This window comes from Eulemur rufifrons, chromosome 18 (genome assembly GCF_041146395.1).
Source record: "Eulemur rufifrons isolate Redbay chromosome 18, OSU_ERuf_1, whole genome shotgun sequence".
In the NCBI taxonomy this organism is placed as follows: domain Eukaryota; kingdom Metazoa; phylum Chordata; class Mammalia; order Primates; family Lemuridae; genus Eulemur; species Eulemur rufifrons.
The window spans coordinates 47,359,137-47,378,578 of NC_091000.1; the positions used below are offsets into that span (position 1 = coordinate 47,359,137).

General features: G+C 38.9%; 1 protein-coding gene and 3 non-coding genes across 4 annotated transcripts in view; 3 read left to right on the forward strand and 1 right to left on the reverse strand.

The window, feature by feature from the left end:
* LOC138399089 (histone H2B type 1-K) overlaps positions 1-19,442 on the forward strand; it is a 389,419-nt gene that overhangs the window by 51,647 nt on the left and 318,330 nt on the right. The gene's annotated exons all lie outside the window — the stretch shown is intronic.
* On the forward strand, positions 326-408 carry TRNAL-UAA (transfer RNA leucine (anticodon UAA)). The gene has a single exon. It is a non-coding gene; the product is annotated as a tRNA-Leu (tRNA).
* Positions 12,526-12,599, reverse strand: TRNAI-AAU (transfer RNA isoleucine (anticodon AAU)). Its single transcript has one exon. It is a non-coding gene; the product is annotated as a tRNA-Ile (tRNA).
* On the forward strand, positions 15,004-15,077 carry TRNAT-AGU (transfer RNA threonine (anticodon AGU)). The gene has a single exon. It is a non-coding gene; the product is annotated as a tRNA-Thr (tRNA).

A 19,442-nucleotide genomic window follows, 5' to 3' on the forward strand; every position in this document is an offset into this window, starting at 1 on the left:
GAATTAAAAATTGGGACAGCGCCTTTGGGAAAATAGAGGTAGTAGGTGGTGTAAGTGCGGTGGTTTCTACTACATACCCCTCGGCGCTCCCCACCCTCCATGGTTTTTCTTTTCAAATGAAATAAAAACAAAGATTCCTCTGACATAACGGGTGATCAAGTGAGGAGGCTCGGAAGAAGTGCTTTCTGAAAGCATGTTGTGTGTTTTCTCTACCATAATCCTTTTCATATTTCACTACAATTCCATAAAGACAGAAATAATTCAGGCTCAGCACAGATGCGTTGTTTCTAATAAAAAATAATAACTTACACATAATTCTTGTGTCACCGGGATGGCCGAGTGGTTAAGGCGTTGGACTTAAGATCCAATGGGCTGGTGCCCGCGTGGGTTCGAACCCCACTCTCGGTACGTTGGATGTTAAGTTTTCCTCTCCCCCGGGTTCCTTCCCATATTATATGGTAATAACTGAGCTGTTTCTCTGTCCCTTTGTGGTAAACACTCGGTTTTTTGTCTTCAATTCTAAAGAAATTGCCAATAGACAATAGCGTGTGAATGATTTTTTACCACAGTCCTATCAGATTGCCAACATAAGGAAAAACCACTCACATCCATGGCCTGCCTAATGAGATATTAATACTACAGACCTTTCGATTCCAAGAGGAATTGACCTTGGGGTGGTATTTGCCCTTAAGGCCACAGGAAAAAAACCCTAGTTCTCTGTAGCCCTCCAGGAAGTGAGAACCACCCTCACGAAATCTGTTTCCAAACGGTTATACCTCAGAAAAGCCCAACTCTTCGCTACGGCTGTTTCTCAAACACTCTGGAGAACATAGTTGAGTCCTCCCCAGGAGAGTGAGTTTGTTTTGTTTTTTCCAGTTTGAAATGTGAAAAAAGTCCCTTTGTGGAGTTTTATTTTGTATTTCCGGGGTTATAGTGTCCTGGAGCACCTTCGTATATGCTTAAAAGTCATTTGTATTTGTTTCTATGACATGCTTATTAATATTCTTTGCTAATTTTTCTACTTAGTTGCTAGGTCTTTCTCTTATGGTTTGTAGGTGCTCTTTAAATATGAGTCAATGAAAACTTTGTTTTGCTATGAGTCCCAATTAGTCTAGTAACTAGACTCTGTTATTCATCTTTGAACTTTGTGGTGACTTTGGAAACGTGGAGAACAAATATCTATGTGAAAGAATTAGCAGGCTTTTCTTCAGGTTTTATGTCTAACTTATATATGCCTGTGGGGAGCGGCTTTGTGTCTAGTGAGTGCACAGGAGCAGGCTTCTGGAATTTGAAAGAGGAGACAGGCGGCAGCAGGCAGATGAGATGTTCTTTATTGTAGGGGGGCGTGGGGAGGGGGGATGCAGCAACCAGGAAAGCATGGCCCAGCGTTCATATATGGCTCAGAACAATAGTGGCAACGTGTCATGGGAAAGCGTGATCACATGTGTTCACATGGGAGATAACACCTTGGTTACATAACCTTGCTAACTCATGCCTCCCCGGAAGGCTGGCTGAAGACACACCAGCAATCATTTTAGTTTGGCCTAAGAAACCTATTGCCTATACAAATGAATTTCCCTTACAATGACTTTCCCCATTATTAGATCATTTAGCAAAAGAACTCTATGATTTCCTCTAAGATGTTCATTCTTTATATTTAATTCTTTCATCTATCTGATTCTTTCCCTGTTGTAGAATGTGAGGTAGAGATCCAACTCTATTTCCAGCAGACTACCAGTAATCCCAACACCATTATTGAATACTCATATTTCCTCCATTGAGTGCAATGCAAACATATCAAATTCTGTTCCCTTTTAAATTCAGAGGACCAGAAGCCTTGTGTCTTTTAAGAGGATTTGGTAAGGTGTGGCCTTTGGAAATCAGCAATCATGTTGTAATTCTGGCTTTCCCACTGACTCTCTGAGCCTTGATGTCTTTATCTGTTAAATAGAGATAATCCCTACTTCATGGAAGACAGTTGTAAGGATTAAAAGAAATGTATGTAAGGTATCTAAGAAAGTGCCTGGCAAATTGAAAAGTGCTCTTTGTCACTATATATAATAAGCTATTAATAGTACTCTTTTCCTTTAGAAAAAACTCACACCTTTCCTCTAGAGCCATCCTTCAGGGAAACCCAGAAAACAGACACTGTTCTGATAGTTAAATTGCTTCTATGCTGAATAAATATTGTCCTCATAGTTATGCTCGTATATTTTGAGATCAAACACCAAGATTCCACACTTCAAAGTTCTCTGATTCCAGTGGCAGCACAGTGGGTCATTTTCATATGCTGCCTTAAATCTTCAAGCTTGTTGCTGGCCTTTGGGGAAAGAAAGTAGGAAACACCTCCCTAGAATGTTTATTTGCATCTTCACAGCCAGAATAAGTGTGTTTGAGACAGACCAAAAGACAGAGTTTCCATGGAGAGGAAAGATTCATCCCTACTGAAGATGAGTTTTCTTATTTTTTTTCTTTCCAATGGATGGAGTAGAGAGAAAGAGGATGAGTGGGGTTTTTGTTTGTTTGTTTGTTTTGTTTTGTTTTGAACTGAGACTCCAGATGACATAGATTTTACCTGAATTGAAATTTGATAAAGAAAAAAACCATGGCAGTCTCTTAGTGGTCAGTTAGCTCGGTTGTTTAGAGTTGTAGTGCTAATGACATCAACGTTGGGGATTGATTCCTATAGAAGTTAACTTATGTAATTTTTCCTCATGGGAGAGTCAAGTACAGACCTAAAATCACCACCCCGTGCCCACTTCTGCCACAAGAAAGATTTGAATTTGTTGTATCTGGCATTTGGTTTTACTAAATTCCTCCAATCGTTGGTCATGCTGAAAATTTCTACTCAACTCCAACCTCTGTTGTTGTTTCTTGAGGTAGGCAGAATTCTAAGATGGCCCCCGAGATGTCTTCCCCCTGCTATTATAAGCCTGCATAATGCCCTAGACCTGTGGCTCCCAACCCCCAGTGGCAGACAGGTACCGGTCTGTGGCCTGTTAGGAACCAGGGTTCACACCAGGAGGTGAGTGGCAGGTGAGCCAGCAAGGCTTCATCTGTATTTACAAAGCTTCATCTGTATTTGCCGTAGCTCCCCATAGCTCACATCATCATATAAGCTCCACCTCCTGTCAGATCAGCTGCAGCATTAGATTCTCATGGGAGCATGAGCCCTACTGTAACTGTGCACATGATGAATCTAGGTTGTTCACTCTTCATGAGAATCTAATGCCTGATGATCTGAGATGGAGCTGAGGTGGTGATGCTAGTGCTGGGGATCAGCTGCAAATGTAATAAATGTAATGCACTTGAATCATCCCAAAATCATCTCCCCACTCCCACCTCCCCGCCCATGGAAAAATTGCCTTCCGTGAAACTGGTGCCAAGAAGGTTGGGGACCCCTGCCCTAGACTGTGAATATGATTAGGGTATGTTAGATAACACAGTTGACTTTAAGAAAGGGAAATAAGCAGGGGAGTGAGTCTGGCTTAATCACGTGAGCCCTTAAAAGAGAGTAGGCTTTTCCTGGAGTCAGGGAATGGAAATGTGAGAGGAATTGAGGGGTTTGAAGTGGGGGAAATTCTCTGTTGATAATTTTGAAGATAGAAGGGGCCACTGGCATGCAGGTGGCCTCTACTTGCTGAGGGCACCCAGCTGACAGCAAGGAAACAGGGATTCTCATAACCACAAGAGTTTGGAAAAAGATCCCAAGAATCAGATAAGAATGCAGCCCAACCAATGATTTTAGCCTTGCTAGATCCTAAGCAGAAACTCCACCCACCCAGTGCTTAGACTTCTTACCTACAGAACCATGAGTAGATACGTTGGCATTGTTTTAAGCTGCTAAATTGTGATATCGTGTTATACAGTAACAGAAAACATAGATTTCTATTTTTTTTAAGCAAAGAATATAAAATACTAAGATGGAAATGGCATAGCAGAAAATTGAGCTGTTTAAGGTGGGGTGTCAAGTGTCTCTAGGAGCCATTCTCCATCTAAGCACCTTGCTCTCCCTGTCCCTTTCTTGGGGTCCTGCTATTGACTCTCACACATTTCCTCTCAATGAATGCTTGGAAACTAATAATTATAGTTTAGATTAATGTAAGCATATGTCCCCTAACTATATAATTTTTGTATATAGACATATACTTGTAGATATTAATTTCACATCTAACACATAATGTAACAATGGCTACCAATTAATTCCTTAAACTAATTTTTTTTGCAGCATGCATCTAGATACTAGGAATGCAGCACTGGGAGGAAAAAAATGAGTCCCTACCCTCCCAGGCTTTCTGGTGCAGAGGAAGAGACTGCAAAGGTAGCTTTTCTTTTTAAAGAGAAATAGAACTTATATATACATATAACTATATAAGGAAGATTATCAGGGGGTGAACCTGATCATAAATTATATTGGTTCTGTTTCATAATATATATATGAGACTGAAAAAAAATCCCAAAATCTGCAGTCAGCAAGCTGGAGACCCAGAAGAGCCAATAGTATAGTTCCAGTTCAAAGGCCAACAGGCTCAAGATCTAGGAAGAGCCAATGTTTCAGTTTGAACCCAAAGGCAGGAAAAACAACAACAGTAACAACAAAAAATAATGTCTCAGCCAAAAAGCAATTAGGCAGGAAGAATTCCCTCCTTCCTGGGAGGTCAGTCTTTTGTTCTATTCAGGCTTTCAACAGATTGAATGAGGCGCACACATACTAGGGAGAGAAATCTGCTTTACTCAGTCGATTGATTTAATTATTAAATTCATCCAAAAATACTCTCACAGAAACACCCAGAATAATGTTTGACTGAATAACTGGGCACACTGTAGCCCAGTCAAGTTGGCACATAAAATTAACCAGCACAACAGTTTAGTGTAAGAGAAAAACAGGCAGAGTTCGGGACCAGCCTGAACAAGAGTGAGACCCCATCTCTACTAAAAATAGAAATAATTAGCTAGGCATGGTGGTGCATGCCTGTAGTCCCAGCTACTTGGGAGGCTGAGGCCGGAGGCTGAGGCAAAAGTTTTTTTTTTTTTTTTGAGACAGAGTCTCACTCTGTTGCCCAGGCTAGAGTGAGTGCCGTGGCGTCAGCCTAGCTCACAGCAACCTCAAACTCCTGAGCTCAAGCGATCCTCCTGTCTCAGCCTCCCGAGTAGCTGGGACTACAGGCATGCGCCACCATGCCCGGCTAATTTTTTCTATATATATTTTTAGCTGTCCATATAATTTCTTTCTATTTTTAGTAGAGGTGGGGTCTCGCTCTTGCTCAGGCTGGTCTCGAACTCCTGAGCTCAAACGATCCGCCCACCTCGGCCTCCCAGAGTGCTAGGATTACAGGCGTGAGCCACCGCGCCCGGCCTGAGGCAAAAGTTTGAAGTTGCTGTGAGCTAGGCTGATGCCACAGCACTCAGCCGGGTGATAGAGTGAGACTCTGTCTCCAAAAAAAAAAAAAAGAAAGAAAGAAAGAGAAAACAAAGTTTAGAAATAAGAAAGAACACTTTTCACCAACCTTAGCATAGTAACAATGAAAGAAAGAGATGTAATATTTTTATTGTTTAATTTATTTTTTGCTTGAGTAATATACTCACATGGTTCAAAAATGAGAAATTATGAAAAGACATAGTAAAAAGTCTTTGGTCCCTCCTTCTCCCTATTCCCTCGATTCCCACCACCACCTCTACCTTAGTTTCTCATGCATCCTTTCTGATTTTCTTTATGATATTTGCAAATATGAACAGTCTTATTTTACCTAATTTTTCACACAAAAGGTAAAACAATTACCCATTATTCTGAAGCTCCTTTTTTTGCTTAAATATATTTTGGGGAGCTCTATTTTATCAGAAATAGCACTTTCAAATTTGCATACTACACAAAATAAGAAATTGTTTTCAAATCAGTTTATTCAAACAGGCAGGAGTAGAATCTGTAAACTTCTTTTTCATTGCACCTCTAAAGAAGGGAATGAGAACAAATGTAGGTTTATTGGAACTGGAAGGAAGAAGAGAAAATGACATCCTTAATTTTGTTTGGTCTAATGAGGGAAAAAATACTTTTTGCTATTTTTTGCTATTTTTAGTTGTTGACATTCAAAATATAATAATTAGCTATTTATTATCTTTTAGTAAAGATGTTCAAAAAATAGCATTAAGTTAAAAATACCAAGGTACAAAAAGTTTTTATAGAATGACAACCCTTTTTAAAAATGTACACACACAGCACATGTATATAAATGTCCAGAAGTGTATACATGTGTATATACAGTAAAATGTATTTAACAGTGTTTATGTTTGAGATTTGGGGGGGAAATATATACATATATACTCAGCCATATATTTAATGTTTTTTGACAATAATCCTCTATAATGCTTATAGAATAAGAAAGGGGAAAAAAGTAAATTTAGAAATAGTGAAAAAAAAATCAGTCCTTTGGATCTTTATGTCAAAGATATATCCAGCACAATTAGGAGAAAAATGAAGTCAATTATGAAATATTAATGCTTAAAGTAAAACTTTAGAAAAGAATCTCTTGCATTAGTAGTTTAACACTGCTGCTCAGAGTTCCTTACCTGGGATAGCAGTCATATAATGTACAGTCCATATTCAGTCTTAGTGATAAAAAAAAAAGTAAAAACAGTTAAAAATTAGAATAATTAACATTCCAGTTTATTTATTAGTATTCTATGAATTTGGTTAAATAGATAGGAGAATTCCTGTGAAGGTGGTCACTCCCTGGTAAAAAGACAAGCTTGCTTTTAGAAGGCAGTGGGCTGTAATAGTTTAGAACAAGGACTCTGGAGCTAAAATGCCAGTTTGGGTCTATTCAAATCAGTCTACCTCCTACCTAAGACGTTTAAAAGGGAAAAGTACATGGACCTTGGAGCCCAATCTTGTTTTCCAATTCTGGCTTTGCCACTTACTCTCTCTAATCTATAATGTCTTCATTGTACTAATCCCTACTCTATAGGGAATTGTGAGGAGATATACCACCACCCTCCCAACATACACTGGAGGTCGCAGTGCCTGGTAAATAGGAAATGCCTAATAAATATTAGTTCCTTTATCCCTAAAGAGAAAACCACTCTCGTCCTTTATAAGCTGCCCTTAATGAAAATGTTCCTGTCTTATTTCTGTAGCTTTTTAAATATTCTAGACATTTATTTCAGATGTACCTAAAAAACAATATCATCTCATCAACACTTTTATCAATCAAATATCTGTGTAAGATATTCTCAGTGGAATAGAAATATTTCACCCTAGTCTTAAGCATAAGCTTCCAGACAGGCAATTTAAATTTGGTCTCTAGGATCCCCATGCACACAGCAGTGGTATTCATACATAATAGGGCCAAATGGTTACTGCAATTCTGGTAACATCAGATGACAGATAACCACAGTGAGGAAGACCTCTCCACTAAACACAGAGATTCTGTTCTTGCCAGTAACACCTGCTGCAATAACACAGTAAATAAATAAATAAATAAAAATTATCCATCACAACACTTCTAGAGGAAAAAGGATTTTTATCAAAATTTAAACTTCACAGATGGGGAAGGAGCATTGTTATACACAACAAAATACCCCTGCAGAATAGGAAGCCCAGTAGTGTAGATTGGTGGAGATGATAGACAAGAGGCACCTGCATAATCCAGGTGCCCAAGCGTAAGATTGCCTATCTGCTTCTCCCTTAGTCACGCACAATTCCACCCCTCTTCACTTTTCTCTGCCATGAAACACACCTATGCTTCTGGGCTCTAGAAAAATAAATGAGCAGAAACAAGGGGAAGAGGTCACTTTTTTTCAGAATCAGTGACACTGGTCTTGGAATAAGTGTGAGTGACTGAGGCATCCTTAATTACAGGTAGAAAGTCCTCATCAATGAATTCACTCTTCTCTGCTTGGTTTTACGCTCAATTTTATCCCTTTTGATGGAGTATCCATGTGGCTTCATTGAGATTTTAAAATTCCAGCAGCTCTAAAATACTGAGAATTGTGAAGGTAGAGGGCTCCTAAGAAAATAATAACTATACTGATGATTCTGGTAGTGACAATCTCTAATTTTCAAAGAGCTCAACAGGGTCTAGGCACTAAAGTATGGGTTACCCATGTAAATTTTTATTTCACCCTAAACACATTGTCTGAACTGGCTTCATGGACATGCAACTTATACAGTTGCACAGGGCTCTGCACTCTGAAGAGCCTCACATTTGGTTCAATGCTCTGCTGTCACCATCTTGAAACTGTTAATAATTTTTGAACAACAAACTCTGCATTTTCATTTTGTACTAGGCTTCACAAATCATGTAGCTGGCCTTACACAATGTCTTCAGACTGTTTTCTGTTGTCAAGAAAAGGAATTAATTCTTCCCCATACTGTGCATTTTATCCCTTGTTCAAGGTATGTTTGGTACAGAGGAATTGCTTCTCAATCCCTCTTTTGGGGTTTACTTGTAAAAAAATTATAATGACCTACTCCATTTTAGATTATCTGTAAAGCTTGCTTTCTCACTGAAGGGCTTTCCATCATGCTGATAAGATTTCTTCATCATCATCTGTTTCCCAGTCAGTTTTCATTAAGGACAGAGTTTGAGGTAAACTTATCATCTCTGTCCTGAAGAATTTCCCCAATACCTCACTAAATGGCCATCAAAGCTCTCAGCCTGTCCGCAAGCACACATCATAGAAACGTTCTCATTTCATCTGCTAGGTACGTCCCCCAGGTAGTTCAACTTTCGTAGACATTTCTTGCTTTGTGACAAATTCTACATTCTTATTTCTTGTTTTCCCACCTGAAGAGCCCATCATTTAAATAGTCATTGTCCACTATAACAAGATAACAACCTTCTCTATCTTCCCACACACAACATGCACTAGGCACCCTTTCACACACGATATGGGTACGGTTATCAGTCAAGTAAGAACCCAGGAGAAGGGATGGGTGTTGAGATTCGAGAAAAAAATTAGCAATATGTATGGGAAAAAAATAAACAAGAGGAAATAAACAGTGTGAAGTGTGGTGTGAGAAATTTATAGGAATAAAAGAGTAAGACAATAGGGAAGAACTAGGAATGTGAAGTGAAGGTCTGTGTAAGACAGTGTAGTCATGGTAGATTACAGAATGCTACTAAGATGGAGTGGTAAAGCAAAAAGAAAACAGAGGAATGCGGACAGTCATAGAGATACAAAAAGAGAAACATGGGAGATAATCAGTGGAACAGGTAAAGAGAAAAGATTATTTTGACTGTGATAAAACAAGAAAGGAAAGAGACAAACATTATATTTGTCAATCAAATAGAAGAGTAACCAAGGTCAGGGTCTATGAAGAAGGAAAGTTCGTAGGCTGATCTATGATGGGTAAGTCTCATTGTTCAGTAAGCCATTCAAAAAGTCAGGAGTCATTTATAATGTTCTTGTCAAGATCTTCTCTTATACTCTATCAATTGCCTAAATGCCTTTAAATTTTACTTTGCTTCAAATATGGATCCTACATAGTTTTGATGTACTTTTTTAACTTAATTTTTTTTGCCTTTCTTTTTTCCCACTATTTACCTTTATCATACCTGTAGGAGACAATGCTAATCACTATTGACTGTTCTTATTTGCAGAAACGAAATCCACTCTAGTTAGTGTAAATCAAAAGGTATTTTGTATAAGTTCACAGAATTTTCTGGAGGCCAGAACCAAATGTGCATACTACACTGTCAGATTTACCTTGGGTGGTGATTCTGAGGATTCTAGGTGTAGTGGAACAGGACATGTTTAGTGAATAGACATTGCTGTAGGGAAAGCATTCTTACCCTTTCTTGTGCCATAGACCCTCTCTGACAGTCTGTGAATTATATATCTCTGGACTGCTGAAAAAAACATACATTCTGCTTAGTATTACACCACTGGTGTCAGAAACAGTGACTGGCTCACAGCCTGCTGGAAAAAGTGTTTTGAATTAATGAATAAATGGTAGCTGTTATTAAATTAGGTATCAGATATTACATAATTATAATTACAATTATACATCATACATACGAATTTCACTCAAACACTATAAACTCCTGGTTGGGGAGGGGACGTGGGTAATGGGGAGATATATTTGTATTCATCTTCTTTTGTTTCGTTTCAAAGTATTGTCAGTGTGCTCCCGTTGGGTACATGGGAAGGTCCCATTCCTAATGGGCTCAAAGTGCTCACTCCCCTCACCTTCCACTCCTATTCCATCTAACATTCTTCGAAAATATTTCCATTTTAATGTTTCTATGTTATAAATGTTTGTATGTGTGTTACAATGTTTTAAAACATAAAACAACAACAAAATTACCATGTAGATTGAAAGTGCTTGATCATGAGGCTCCTCTGTGATTAGAGAAATTGAATAAAACCAGCACACAGATGGTCGGAGGAACTTATTCAAATTTCCCTTTATGGTGTCGGTGATTTCAGGTCTGTATCTAGGCGTGAAAAGGTCGTTATTGTGGGGAGCACGCGACCTAGCCCTAACCAGCGGGATGGAACCCACAATCTCAAAGTCATTAGCACCACAGTCTTACTAACCTAGCCAACCAACCAACGCTCAGAACCGCCGCTTACTCTGTAATACCCCAAGCAGCATTTTTTTGGTGTGAAATTTCTTTACCAAAGACAGAAATCTTTTAACTCTTCTTCCACCCAGCCCCATCCGCGTTAAAGGAAAAAGAAAAGAAAGAAAGCTTCACTTTTGTCAAGGATGAAGCTTGACTTTCAGGAGAAACAGTTTTCTCAAACCCTGGAATTCCGATTGGAAAGATACACTGAAGCGGTCAGAGATGGGCTCTTTCCTCCCACCAGCGAAAACACGGAAAAACTGAGTGGGAAGTTAGATCTTGCCCTCAAAACATAAAAGAAATTTAACTATTAGGACAGTATCTGATTGCTGGGTTTCTGTTAAGGTTGGCTCTTAAAAGAAGGGAGTGTTTCTACTGAAGGGAAAGAGGAGTAACACATTAAGAATTTACTATTTGTCAGATATATTGTTAGATATTTTCTAAACAATATTGATTTTAATCCTCACCATTGTCCTATGAACTAGGAATTAATATCTCCATTTTACTAATGAAGAAATTGAGATTCGCAGCGAGTCAATGGGAAAGTCCAAATTAGAATAGATGATCCTTGGGCTCCAAAGTTCATGCTCTTTTCTGTTTAGACATCAGTCTATAGGTTCTCTCAACTTTAAAGTAGTCAGAATTCAGTATGCAATAAAGTTGGCATTTCAAATCAGTGACGAGATGGGTTATACAATAAATGGTGTTGATAATGAGACCAGGCTAGAAAAAATTCAACATGAAAAATCTCTAAGATGAACCCAGGAAATAATAATGGACAATACCTTGCATAAACAAATGAGGAAGTCAGGTCTGAGGTGAAACAATCAACTAATTGTTACGTAGGACTGGTAGAAAAGAAAATAAGTTGAACTTGGAAATGAATATGGCGTTGTGAGAATAAAATGGACCTACTCTTTTAGGTTAATTCAGCTTTGCTGTACCATAATTCAGCTATTGTTTTTCAATATTTTATATTTAAAGATAACTATTGTACCTAAAATCCTTTTTTTTTTTTTTTTTTTTTGACAGAGTCTCACTCTGTTGCCCAGGCTAGAGTGAGTGCCGTGGCGTCAGCCTAGCTGACAGCAACCTCAAACTCCTGGGCTCAAGCGATCCTCCTGCCTCAGCCTCCCGAGTAGCTGGGACTACAGGCATGCACTACCATGCCCGGCTAATTTTTTTCTATGTATTTTTAGTTGTCCAAATCATTTCTTTCTATTTTTATCAGAGACGGGGGTCTCGCTCTTGCTCAGGCTGGTCTCGAACTCCTGAGCTCAAACGATCCGCCTGCCTCGGCCTCCCAGAGTGCTAGGATTACAGGCGTGAGCCACCGCGCCGGCCACCAAACATTTTTAATGTATCTTTTTAAATTTTCTACTTTTTGAGTCACATGAATGTATTATTTATGCAAAAATCCTTAAGTATAAAAATATTTTTAAAATCATGTATTCTTTTCATGTTGGGATGTGTTCAGAGTATACAAAACAAAGATCTGTTATTCTTATTACTAATGTTTTCAAAAAAATTTTTTTTTTCTCACTTTATCTTGTTTTCTCTTAGACTGAACCGGAGAAAGCAGAATGAGCTAGAGAGAGTTATATTAAAGGTAGGTGGTTTTACAACTTGTTTTCGGAAGAAGTAATCAAATAATTCAGTATTTTACTCCAAGAAATGATTTCCCACACTGGAACAACAGAAGCCAAGACGGTTGTGCTTCTGCGTTGTCAGGTCTCCAATGCCCTGTTTTGTGAGTGGGGAGCGAGAGTGAGCCGGGCGAACCTCTCAAGATCAGCTGAACATCAGGGCTCTATCACCGGAAGATGGAAAAGCAGTTCGATAGAATGGTCATTTCTGACTCACTGTTTTTCAGCGCGTTAAGCCTGGAGAAATACAACTAGGCTACGCGGCGATGTGGAATACTCTCCCTTTTGGAACAAAACATACCCGTTAGTCCTGGCCCGTACGGGGATCGAACCCGCGACCTTGGCGTTATTAGCACCACGCTCTAACCAACTGAGCTAACCGGCCACGGTATTTTCACGTTTTCCCTTCCGAATTGTAAATTACTCTCAAACAGCATTGTTTTACCAAAATTTATCCTAATAACAATTTCATTTATTTTCTTTCCCACCTTTCCCCAACCTAGACAGGGGATGGGAGGGGCTCCATATTTACTTTTGACAAACCTAGCTTCTTTTGGGGAAAGTCTTTCTTAAACTGCCAATTCTGAGCCAAGAAGATTCAGGTCAACGTCCCCAAGCAGGGCTTCCTGCCTCCTACCCGGGGTAGGCCCGAGACGAACCTGAAGCTGCTCCAAGCCTGAGATCGAGGAGAGCGGATCAGGGAACCGACCACGAAGCCGTCGCAGGGCTCAAAAGACTACGCTCCCGCGCGAAGGGTGCAGATTTTTCTCCGTTCCTGGAGACCATTCTAGGCAGGTTGGCTCTTCCCGGAGGCTTCAGGACCCGGAACTACACCCTCTCACAGCCTGGTTTCGGGATGGTTTCGCCGTTACCGGGACCCTGAATTCTCAGCTGCCCGGCCCGGACTTGCGCCTCCGCGAGCGAGAGAGTCACAGACTTAAATCTGCAGTGCCGGTCACCAGATAGATAGTTGGTGGCGCCCGAGCGAGAGCTGAAGTCTGCGGGTCCGAAGGGACGGTGGGGATTGCTTGTCGTGGGCATCTGACCCCGCCCAGTCTCTGGGGAGAACCCGGGCCCCCAACTCAATAATAGGAAATGTAAATCTAGGGCATGTCCGAAGTCAGGACCGTTATCTTCACGGGAGAGAAATCCCGGGATCTGAAAGGGAAGGAGGAACCGAGGCCAGAGTGTGACAACTCAGACTGCGAGGTGTGCCGCTCCTGGCGGGGTCTGATCCACCTGCTGGCAGGTGTCAACCCAGGGAGGGGCCAGTAGAGTAGCTAATTCCTGATTTACCCCCTGCTTTCTTAGCAAGATTCTACTTCTACTTCTCCCCTCCTCCTACCATGACTGTTTCTATTAGTTAGGGGAAGTAATATTTTGAAAAGTTAATTGGCCTATGTACATGTTAAATGCCCTGATTATGTTTTCTCCCTCCATTGAGACGTATATGCATGCATATATATCTATACATTATTTGGTCTTCTTTAGATATGCAGTACTAGTATAAAACGTTTGATATTCACGTTTTTTCCCTAGAAATGGGAATCATATCCTTTGACTAGCCAAATTTGCCATTTATTTTCTAACTTTCCATTTTAATTCATTGAATATTATAAATTAATTTTTTAATATCATAGATTATAATTGTTTAATATCATAAACCATAAATTATTTCCCGTGGCCTTTAGCACCTTTCACTAACTTTGTACGTCTTTTTAATTAACCAGTAGATATCTTATTTTATCTTGTGTGGTGAAAATTCTGAAAGTTTTCAGCACAGAATGTTGTTATTATTATTATCATTACCCTTATTGTTTTATTAGGGCACTTGCTATGGTAAATGATCTCTGAAAGACTGGGCCATATTTAGACTTACTTTGACCTCAAGAGACCAAAGTAGACATCAGTCACTTGTTTTTTGTCATAGGTCAGTTGCCTAGGAAACAGACACTGAGATGGAGATTTGTGTGGAGACAGTTTATTGGGAATGCTTTCAAAATCAACACCTGTGAGAAGGTGAAGAGGGCAGCACTGAGAAAAGGCAGAAGCTGAATTCAACACAGTTGCAACAGAGGCCCCAGCCCATCTCAAAGGTGTATTTGAGTCTGGACAGGCCCTTCAGAAATGTCCTTAATTATGGTGGGTAGGTGGAAAGGGCCGACCTATGTATTCCTCCATCCAATCATTGAATTTGAGCTGCTCCTGGGGTAGGGTGTTAATTGGAGCACGAAGCATCCTTCCTGTAAAGGTAGTTACGGGAGAGAGACTCATCTGTGAGCCATTGGTATAGTCAACATTCTCATAGCTGAGAAATGAGTGCCACCACCTAAGAGGGGGCATGTATCTGATAGATACACCACACATCCTCAGTTCTTTTCTTACAGCAACCATGTGTCAGACATGTGCTAATCTTTGACCAGTAACCCCTACTTCTCCATGCTAATAGAGAAGAGGGAAGGTGTGATTAAAACAAAATGATGGTTAATAAAAAGTCAATTCATTTTTCCTTTGGGTTCAACAAAGGTCCCTGTGTGGCAACTGGAGCTTACAGTGAGTCTAGTGGCAGCCATGTTGGGACAGTTTCCCAAGGGAGATAGTCATTTGAATCCATCCCCTGCATTCACCCTTCCAATAGAAAGTTCTTTGGTTTTGACTGAGGCCCAAATGTCTATTTTTGTTTGCTTGTTTTCAAATCACCTGAAAGAAATAATTACTAGGATCGTTGCAATTTATAGAAATGTGAAATTATATCTAAATAATGTATAGCTAGGTCAAAGTCTGGAACTGGCTCCGTGGCTTAGCTGGTTAAAGCGCCTGTCTAGTAAACAGGAGATCCTGGGTTCAAATCCCAGCGGGGCCTCTGTTTGGGCGTCCTTCACGCTTTTTGTAATTTCATATGATAGAAAGTATCATCGCTGGTTTAAAAGGAATCAACTTGAATTTACAACCGATGAATCTTCTAATACTCAGGCCTTAAGCTTTGCTGGAAAATTGGGATACTTGGACAGAAGTGGAAAATGGAACAAATGGATGAAAAGCATTTCCGATACATGCCAAAAAACATGTAAGGCTTGGAATAATTGCCCTAACATCATAAGATCAGCAGCGGGTAAGTAGTCTAGCATAGTGAGGCTTGCACATTTGTCCTATCATTTGAGATCAAGTGATGCAGAATCAACAGCTTTAGAAATAGACCCTTTCATATATTCTTTGGATGTGCCTGATTACTGGGAGAGATTTAAGTGTTTTGCAACTTCAGAACCCTCAAAGCACCTGGAATAGAGTTGGCACTCAGTAACGTTTTTACAGGGGATCGTTAAATAGCTAATGGCTTTTCTAATTTTAAAGCAATGTGTGGAAGTCAGTATCAATTAGCTTTGGAGAACAATGAAGACACTGACCTATAGTCAGTGGTGGAGAGTTCAAATCCTCTACCTTTACATTTTCCCAGCTACTTTCTACACCTCCTAGTAAACCTGTGGCTTCCCTCTGCATTTTTGCTTAGTCCTATTTTAAAGGAAGGTAAATAATAATAATAGTAAAAAGAAATGGCTAAGAAGTCTAATTTATTTATTTTTATTTTGTTTTTTTGAGACAGAGTCTCACTCTGTTGCCCAGGCTAGAGTGCCGTGGCGTCAGCCTAGCTCAAAGCAGCCTCAAACTCCTGGGCTCAAGCGATCTTCCTGCCTCAGCCTCCTGAGTAGCTGGGACTACAGGCATGCACCACCAAGCCCGGCTAATTTTTCCTGTATATATTTTTAGTCGTCCATATAATTTCTTTCTATTTTTAGTAGAGACTGGGTCTCGCTCTTGCTCAGGCTGGTCTCCAACTCCTGAGCTCAAACGATCCACCCGTCTCGGCCTCCCAGAGTGCTAGGATTACAGGCATGAGCCACCACGCCCGGCCCAAGAAGTCTAATTTAAACATTAAATTGGGTATTGTAATAGCTGTTCCCCCTCTTTGAATGATTCTGGACTCAGGACATCACCAAAATTTTTGAAAAGAGGAGACTGTAATGTCATCTTAATAGTAGAATCATTAGTGACAAAATTGATAAGATATCTAACAATAGCCTGAAGACAAATGAAAAATGCATGTTGAAACCTGAAGTTTTAGAGTCTTTTCTAGGCAGACTTTTACATTAAAGTTCTAAAAAAAAAAAAAAAGAAGAAGACATTAAACCCTGAAGAGCATAGTGTTTCTGTTTTATCCGTTGTGTTTCTTTTGGTGTTCTAAACTGTATCTTCAAATTATATGTCAGTCTGTACAAATGCCCACTACCCCATCCTTTGTAATATGCACAGAATTCTGTAAGCAATGGATTGCATTTCTAAAAGCTTCTTACTCCTTACCATACATACTGGCCCAACAGATTGATTATTACCTCTTTGTTAAGCAGGTGAGAGTGCAAATGTGTCAGAACACTGATGTTTTAAAAGACCTCTTAAAGTGGAATTGAATCTAATGTAGTGATATTCATGCTCCCCTATTAGAGTTGAGTTCTTAAAAGTGCTAAATTATAAAACAATTTTTAAAAAAGAATTGGACATTCACAGTTGTATCTTTGCTAAAAGGACCTCCCTCTGATTCAAATACGATTTCTTTCCTGACCTAAGATATGTATTCTTTATTCAAACAGAGCCTCCTTCTCAAGGGCCAAATGTCACTTGGCCTGGGATCCCCAAATGGGCAGCTCCTCTTTTATGATCTTAAGGTAGGCCTGGTGTTGTCTTAGGCTACCTATATTGTTTTTCCTTCTTCATGTCCAGTTGTTAATTTCCAACACTGGGCACTGAATAAACTTCAGTGAATTGATTTGGATGTTTCTAAAAAGGTGAAAGGTAAGGCATGGTAATGATGGAAAATGTTCTGGAAAGAGAAATTGTCCTGAGAGGTGTTTTCACCTGGTGTCCAACCAGGGAACTTTAGTCATATGACGCTAATGTGATAACAATTACACCACAGACAATGACTTCCAAACATTTTACTCTGCAGATTTCCTGGACTGACATTTACATCTTAACTTGATTGTGGAGTCTCTGGAGTAAATTGTTCTGCATCTCTCAGAATTTCTTTGTTCACAGTAGGGGCCTTGGCTGCCTGCCTGGAGCTGATCATCCCAAAATATCCATGTCTAAATGAAGTCTCTCCCAAGCTTCAAACTTATATTTCCATTTCCACATGGATTTCATACAGGTATCGCTAGCACACCACAAACTAAACTCATCAACAATCCTGTTAGAAACTGGGGTTAAATTTAACTACTCCCGTACATTTACCCCACCGTCAAATCATGACAAAGTCCTGCTGATTTTACCTTCAACATATATGGGGTGTCTCTTAGACAAGGTAACATAAGGAAAAATATAAACAAATTTAAAAAAAAGAAAGAGAAATATATGTGAGGCATCTTTGCCCTCTGTTGGTCCCTATTTGGGCCCTCAATACCTCTTCTTCACCACAATCTACAACAACCTACTTTTGCTCTCCCTGTCTCCAGGATTGGTGGTCTATATTCATTCTTAAGAGAGCAAAGAAACTCTGACTTAAAATACAAAATATTTCTTTCTTAAAACTTTCTTGTCTTAAACCCTTCTTCTCTTACTAATATATACATTTAAACCTATAAATATCCCTCCAAGAACTGTTTTAGTTTCATGTTGTATTTTCATTCTTTTAGTGCAAAATATTCTCTCATTTCCATTGTACTTTTTCTTTAACCTGGGGCTTTTGTAGAAGTGCAGTGATTATGTTTTCCAACATTTGGGAATTTTCTAGTTATCTTTTTGTTATTGACTTCTACTTTAATTCTGTTGTCCTCAGAAACCATATTTTAAAAATGACTTTAATTATTTAAAACTTATTGAAATTTGCTTTATGGCCTAACTTCAGTGAATTTTCTGTGTGCACTTGAAAATAATGTATATTCTTCAGTATTCAAGTATGGTGTCTTATAGGTAGGTAAAATTAATTGGATAATAATCACAGTTCAAGTTTTCTATATTCTTACTTCTTTTTCCTCTTTTCTTTCAGTTTCTCATCAGTCAGAGGTGTCTTTAAAAATTGCCAACCACAATTGAGATTTTTCTATTTTCTTGTTTTAGTTTTCTTAATTTGCTTCACATAAGAATTAATATCTCTTCCTCATGAATTTAACAGTTTATCATTATGTAACATTCCTCTTATCTTTGGTCTTACTTTTTACTTTGACATCTACTCTTTCTCATATTGATATTCACACCAGCTTTCTAATGGTTGGTGTTTTCATAATACCTCTTTCCCCACTGCTTTACTTTTAACCTGTCTGTGTTCTTATTTTTAAAGTGTGTCTCCTGTAAGCAAGATACAATTGACTATTTCACTAGCTAGGCTGACAATCTCTGCGTTTTAATTGTTTATTCCATTTACATTGAATGCAATTATTTATGATTGAAGTCTGTTGTCATTTTATTTATTTTCTATTTTATCTGTTCTTTATTCCTCCTTTTCTGCCTTCCTTTGAATTAATACCTATTATTCAATTTAACTTTTGTTTAACCTAAAATGTAATATTTTTCTTTTCAGCTGCTTTTAAGATTTTTTCCTTTATTTTTGGTTTCAACCATTTCAACATAAACTTGGTTGGCATTTGCTGAAGCAATTGAATCTGAGCTGATGTCACATATATTTTGTTCCTTGATCAGTACACTTAAGATTTGTGTATTTTAATGTATGTAAGTTACACCCTGATTTAAAAAAAAAAAAAAAAAAAAAAAAACGCTCTTCCCTGGATGACATCTACATTCTAAAAATTAAAGGTTAGTCTACATCTCTCATCACATTCAGACTAAAATATAACTTTCTGTCTTTAGAGGACTCATCCCTTCTCTGATCCAGCCCAAATATTTCCATTTAATCTGATTTCTTTCTGTGCCCTGCTTCAAATCTCTGGATTTCCTCCCAGAGACCACAACCACTCCATCCAGTTCCTAATGACAAAAATCTCCCTTGCTAACCTCTCTGCAATTGTCATACTTCTTTTTATCTACCAAGTCTTAGATCTGGTGTCATTTTCTCTAGGAAGTCTTCTTTGATGGGCACCGGGGTAGTTTCCTTTTTTTTTTTTGCTATTTGAACAGGCTGCTCTAGACTCTCTGAACATTATAGTAGATATATTTGGTTAATGTATTTCTGCTGGTAAATATGCATCATCGGTATGTGATATTGTTGATTTCAATAAATGGA